The sequence below is a fragment of the Equus quagga genome, chromosome 1 (assembly GCF_021613505.1).
Source record: "Equus quagga isolate Etosha38 chromosome 1, UCLA_HA_Equagga_1.0, whole genome shotgun sequence".
In the NCBI taxonomy this organism is placed as follows: domain Eukaryota; kingdom Metazoa; phylum Chordata; class Mammalia; order Perissodactyla; family Equidae; genus Equus; species Equus quagga.
The window spans coordinates 17434391-17440503 of record NC_060267.1 but is presented as its reverse complement, the minus strand read 5'-3'; positions in this window follow the sequence as shown (position 1 = coordinate 17440503).

Here is a 6113-nt window from a genome sequence, read left to right as displayed (position 1 = left end):
TTTTTTGCAGCATTATAACCTACTTTCTGAACCTTATTTTGTGGAAGCCTGTGCAAAAAGTTTGTATTCCTTGGGTCCTCTGAATTTACTGTGAGGTGAGGTAACTGAGAAGCATGCTGGGTAAAAAGAGGGAAGCCAACCTGGGACAAACTTTACGATGACTAATCTATAAAATGAATTATTAAAACAAAAGAAAAAGTTGACTTAATTAGTATCTACTATTAAGCAACTCATATCTCCCTTGAACTTTGGAGAAGCTATGTAGTAAAGGAATAATAATTACTTTCTCATCCTTCTTTTTACATTCAACCAGCTAAAACCAAGTGTTTGTTGTTGTTTTGTTTTGCTTTGCTTTAACCTAATTTCAGGATTTAACTGAAAGTAAGCAGTTTTCCATCTATTAATTCCCTTACGGATCATTACTGATTTCACACTCACGGGGTAGAAGACTATGATTTTTATAGACTTGTGAGCAACACTGAGGGGATATTGACTGTTCTTTCTCAAAAGAGACCCTAGATTAAGCTCTTATAAGGAATTAATGGTAATGCTTGTATAGCAATCAGCATAACGCATTAGTTTTCTCCTATTTATACTGCCTGAGTATCATTCAGATTCACTTGATAGCCCTGAATGTTAACACTAAGAATCTGTTCTGAAATGTATAGACAGCACGGAGTAGGGGGAAGGGGAGGGGGCTCTTACTTTTCACTTCAAAGGTATGTCCTAATTACTCTGTAGGTCTGCATTTCTAATCAGGCAGGGGCTCCTACCAGCAACTTATCTTTTTGCCCAGCTTACTTCACATATTTCAGCCAACCGAAATTCAGTTATATAACATTTCTCTTTACCACCAGAGACTATTAGAATATAGACTTTGCAATCGAAGACAGACTTTGTTTCAGATTTCATTCTGTTACTTAGCTGTTGCAAGAGTTTGGACAATTATTAACACCTACTTACAGCATTGTCATCATGATTACATAAGTTGATTATATGAAGTACTTGACATATTGAAGGTGCTCAATAACTGATAACCATTATTATTATCTCATCCATGACTCACATGATCCTTTTCATTATATAGATTACTATGTTATTGGACAAATCTCTCATTACTTTCATCTGAAAAACTTAGTGGAACAAAGGACTCTTTTCTACTTAAAAACTCAAATTTAAGTATACTATTTTATTTTCTAATTCCTAAAATATTACAGCCTCATTACTAAAAATTGAGAAAGTACAGAAAATAAGTAGAAAGAAAATCATCCATAGCCCTGCTACATGACAGCTCCCAGGAATCTTGCTTATTTCACTTATTACAATGGTATTTTTACAAACTCTTCTGAAGCATTCTTTTACCCCAGCTATTTTTAAAAATTTCAATCCTATAGAAATGTTGAAAGATAGTACCATGATTGCCCACTTTTATTCCCCAAATATTAACATCTTGCCCTGTTTAGGTGCTTTCCTCCTCTTTCTCTGCACACACACACACACACAGACACACTTTTTTTTTTGGTTAAATGATTTGAAAGTAAATTGCTAACATCATATTACTTCATCCATAATACTTCAGTATCTCCTAAGAACAAGAACATAATCATAACACTATGATCAGACCAAAGAAATTTAATTGATTTAATAACACCATCTAATGTAGGTCTATATTCAAATTTCTCTATTGTCTCAAAAATGTTTTTTCTAGTCCCCACCACCCTTACTCCAGGATCTAACCCAGGCTCCACATGTTGCACTTATTTTCCCTGTCTCTACAATGTCCTTTAAAACAGTCTCCTCTGTCCTTATTTTTCTCTTTTTTGTCTTTCATGAGAGTGATAGAGTCCAAGTCAAATGTCATAGAATTCTCTACATTCTGAATTTAATCAGATTTCCTCATGATTAGAGTCAGATTAAAGGTTTTTGACCATGATACCACATCCATAATATACTTCTTACTGCATTCCATCAAAAGGCACACAATGTCAGTTTGTCCCATTATAAGTAATGCTCTGATCAGTTCAATAAAGTGGTATCCATCATATTTCCCTATTGTAAAGATACCTTTTTCCTTCATAATTAATAAGTAACCTTTGAGAGGATATGAATATCCCATTCCTGACCAAATTTATACCCAGTGGTTTTAACATCTATTGATGATCCTTGCTCAAATCAATTATTACACTAGGGGTTTCAAAATGCCCATTTCCTAATTTTTCATTCTTTTTACATTCATTACCTGGCATTTTTCTGCAAAAAAGGGCTTTCTTCCCCACTCTTCTTTTTTTGTTTTTTCCCCAGCATCATGATAGACTCACAGGCTTTTTAAAAGAACTTAGTGTGTAATCCAGTTACCATCAATATACTTTTTGGTGCCCAAATTTGGCCTGTGGACATCCATTCAAAGTGGCTTCTGGGTTCTTTTGACATTCCTCCATTAGCTTTTAAATACTTCCTTTCTAGCACAACAAGGTGTTCTAGGCTAAATTTGTAGTCTTCCTGTCCCATATCTAAAATCACTCATTTCTCCAAGGAATCCTGATTTCTTTTAGTGGGGAATGGTTTTAGAAACAAAATATATAGTCATTGCTACTGAGCGGTCATTAATTCTAGGTTAATTGGACAGAACTAAGAAATACATTTTTTAAAGCATGATTTCATACTGATACTTCCAATTCAAATTCAACACCAAAGGGTTATTTGATACCTTTCCCATTCCATATTTGCATCTCACTTCTTTTGCACCGGTGTAACCTGTGTAACCATCACCATAATCAAGATATCGAACCTCAGTAAGTTCCCTTTGCCCCTTCCCAGGGAATCTCACCCTTGTACCAGGAAAACACTGGTCAGCTTTCTATCAACAGAGATGATATTTGTCCTTTCTAGAGTTTCATATTAATGTAATCATATTGTAGGTAATCTTTGGAGTCTGGCTTCTTTCACTTAATACAACATTTCTGAGATTCTTCTATGTCGTTTCATTTATCAGTGTTCACTCCTTTTTACTGCTGAGTAGTCAAATATGAATATGCCACAACTTATTCTTTCCATTTGTGTATTGATGGGCATTAGAGTTGTTTCTAGTTTTGGACTATTATGTATAAATCTACTATGAACATCTGTGTACATCACGTGGACATATTTTTCCTTTCTCTTGGATAAATACCAAAGAGTGAAATTGCTGAGGGTTATATGGTAAGTGTACATTTAACTTTATAAGAAACAGCCTATTTTCCAAAGTTGCTGTATGATTTTACATTCCCACCAGTAACGTCTGAGAGCTCCAGTTCTTCTATATGCATACTAACATTTGGTATTGTCAGTCTTTTAAATTTTAGCCATTTGGTTAGATGACTGATGGCATCTATTTGTACTTTTAATTTGCATTTATCTGATGACTGATGATGCTGAGGGTCATTACTAGCCACTATATGTCTTTTTTTGTTAAATGTCTATTTAAATCTTCTACTCATTTATATTGGGTTGTTTTTCTTCTTATTATTGAGTTGTAAGAGTTCTTTATATATTTTGAATATAAGTCCTTTGTCAGATATATGTACTGGGAATATTTTCTTCCAATCTGTGGCTTGCCTTTTAGTTTTAAGCGTCTTTTAAAGAGCATAAGTTTTAAGTATTGATTAAATCCAGTTTATTATATATATTTATATATCATATGATTAATGCAATTTATATAACACATGTGCCATATTTATCTATGACATATATGATTTGTGCTGTTTATGTCCTAAAAACTTTTGCTTAACCAAGGTCATAAGGATTTTCTCCTATGTTTTCTTCTAGAAGTGTTATACTTGTTGCTTTTATGTTTAGGTCTGTGATCAATTCCAAGCTTACTTTTGTGTATGATGTGAGGTAAGGAGTGCAGTTTACTTTTCTACATAAGGATATCCAGGTGTTCTAGCCATTGTTCAAAAGACCACCCTTTCCCTCATCAAATTACCTTGGCAGCTTTGTCAAAAATCAGTTGACCGTTTATGGTGGGTGTATTTCTGGGCTCTATTCTGTTTCATTGATCAATATAGTTATCTTTACACAAAAACCACATTGTCTTCATAACTGCAACTTTTTAATAACATAGTTTAAGTCCTCAAGTTTTGTTTTTCTTTTTCAAAATTGTTTTTACTTACTCTAGGTCCTTTGTATTTTCATGGGAATTTTAGAAACAGCTTTTAATTTTTACGTAAAGCTTGCTGGGATTTTTATTGGAATTAAATTGAATTCAGAGATTAATTTGGGAAAACTGACATCTGAATCATATGGAATCTTCTGATTTATGAACATGGTATATTTCTCCATTTGTGCCATCTTTAATTTCTCTCAGCAATGTTTTGTATTTTTATTGTATAGGTCTTACTCATTTTTATTAAATTTATCTCCAAATATTTCATGGTTTTTATGCTATTTAAATGGTATTTATTTAAATTCAAATTTCCAATTGTTCCAATAAATATTATTGGTTTTATCTGTTGATCTTGTATCCCATGACCTTGCTAATAAACTCACTAAGTAATTTGCATAGCTTTTCTGTAGATTCCTTAGGATTTTCTACATACATAATGGTGCATGTGAATCATGAGTGCTTTCCTTTTTCCTTTCTACATGCCTTTTATTTCTTTTTCTTGCCTTATTGTACTGTCCAGGACTTCCTGTATAATGTTGAATAGAAAAGGTGAGAATGCAGAGCTTTACTTTATTCCAATCTTAGAAGCAAATACAACTATTGAAAAAAAGAAAAAAAGAAAAAAGAAAAGAAAAGAACAAGTGTTTATTAGTATGTGGAGAAATTGGAATCCTTGTGCACTGTTGATGACAATGTAAAATGGTTCAACCACTATGAAAAACAGTATGGTGCTTCCTCAAAAACTTAAAAATAGAATTACCATACGATTCAGCAATTTTACTTCTGGGTCTACAATCAAAAGAATTGAAAGCTGGCTCTCAAAGAGATATTTGCACACTCATATTTATGACAGCATTATTCACAGTAGCCAAAAGGTGGAATCAACGCAAATGTCCACTGACAGATGAACAGATAAACAAAATGTGGTATATACATAAAGTGGAATATTATTCAGCCTTAAAAGGGAAGAATATGGTGACACATGCTGCAACATGGATAAACATTGAGGACATTATGCTAAGTGAAACAGGCTGGTCACAAAAGGACAAATACTGTATGATTTCAATTATATGAGCTACCTAGTCAAATTCATAGAGACAGAAAAAATGGTGGTTGCCAGGTGCTGGGGAAAAGGAGGAATGAGGTGTTATCGTTTAATGGGTACACAGTTTCAGTTTTGCAAGATGAAAAGAGTTCTATGGATGGATGGTGGTGATGGTAGCACAACAATGTGAATGTATTTAATGCCACATTGAACTGTATACTTGAAAATGGCTAAGACAGTAAATTATACATTATGTGTATTTTACCATAATTTAAAATATGAAAAAGTTTTAAGACAGTTATTATCAGAATAGGTAAAAAAAGCAAGAATCAACTGTATGACACCTACAAGAAGCACTTTAAATATAAAGGTACAAATAGGTTGAATTTTAAAAAGTTAGAAAGAGTAAGCATGAGAAAGTGTAAGGAGTAGCTAAATGCATAGCAGACAAAATGGACTTCAGGACAAAAATAAACACCAAAAACAAAGAGGGACACTTCATGATGATAGAAAGGCAAAGATATCAAATAGCTATAAGTATTATAAATATGTGTACCTAATAAATATTTGTGCCTAGTAATGGAGCCTTAAAATACATGAAGCAAAAACTGAAAGAAGTAAAGGGAGAAACTAATTCACAATCATAATTGTAGGTGTAATACATCTCTCTCAATAACTGAGAGCAACTAAGTAATTAATAAGGATATAGATCTGAATGACACTTTCAACTACCTTAACCTAATTGACATTTATAGAACATTACAGCTGACAACCACAGAACACACACTATTTTTAATGAACATGGACCATTTCCCAAGGAAGAATATATTCTGGGCCACAAAACAAGTTTCAATAGATTTCAAAAGACTGAAATCACACATAGTTTGTTTTTTGACCCCAATAGAATTAAATTAGAAATCAATA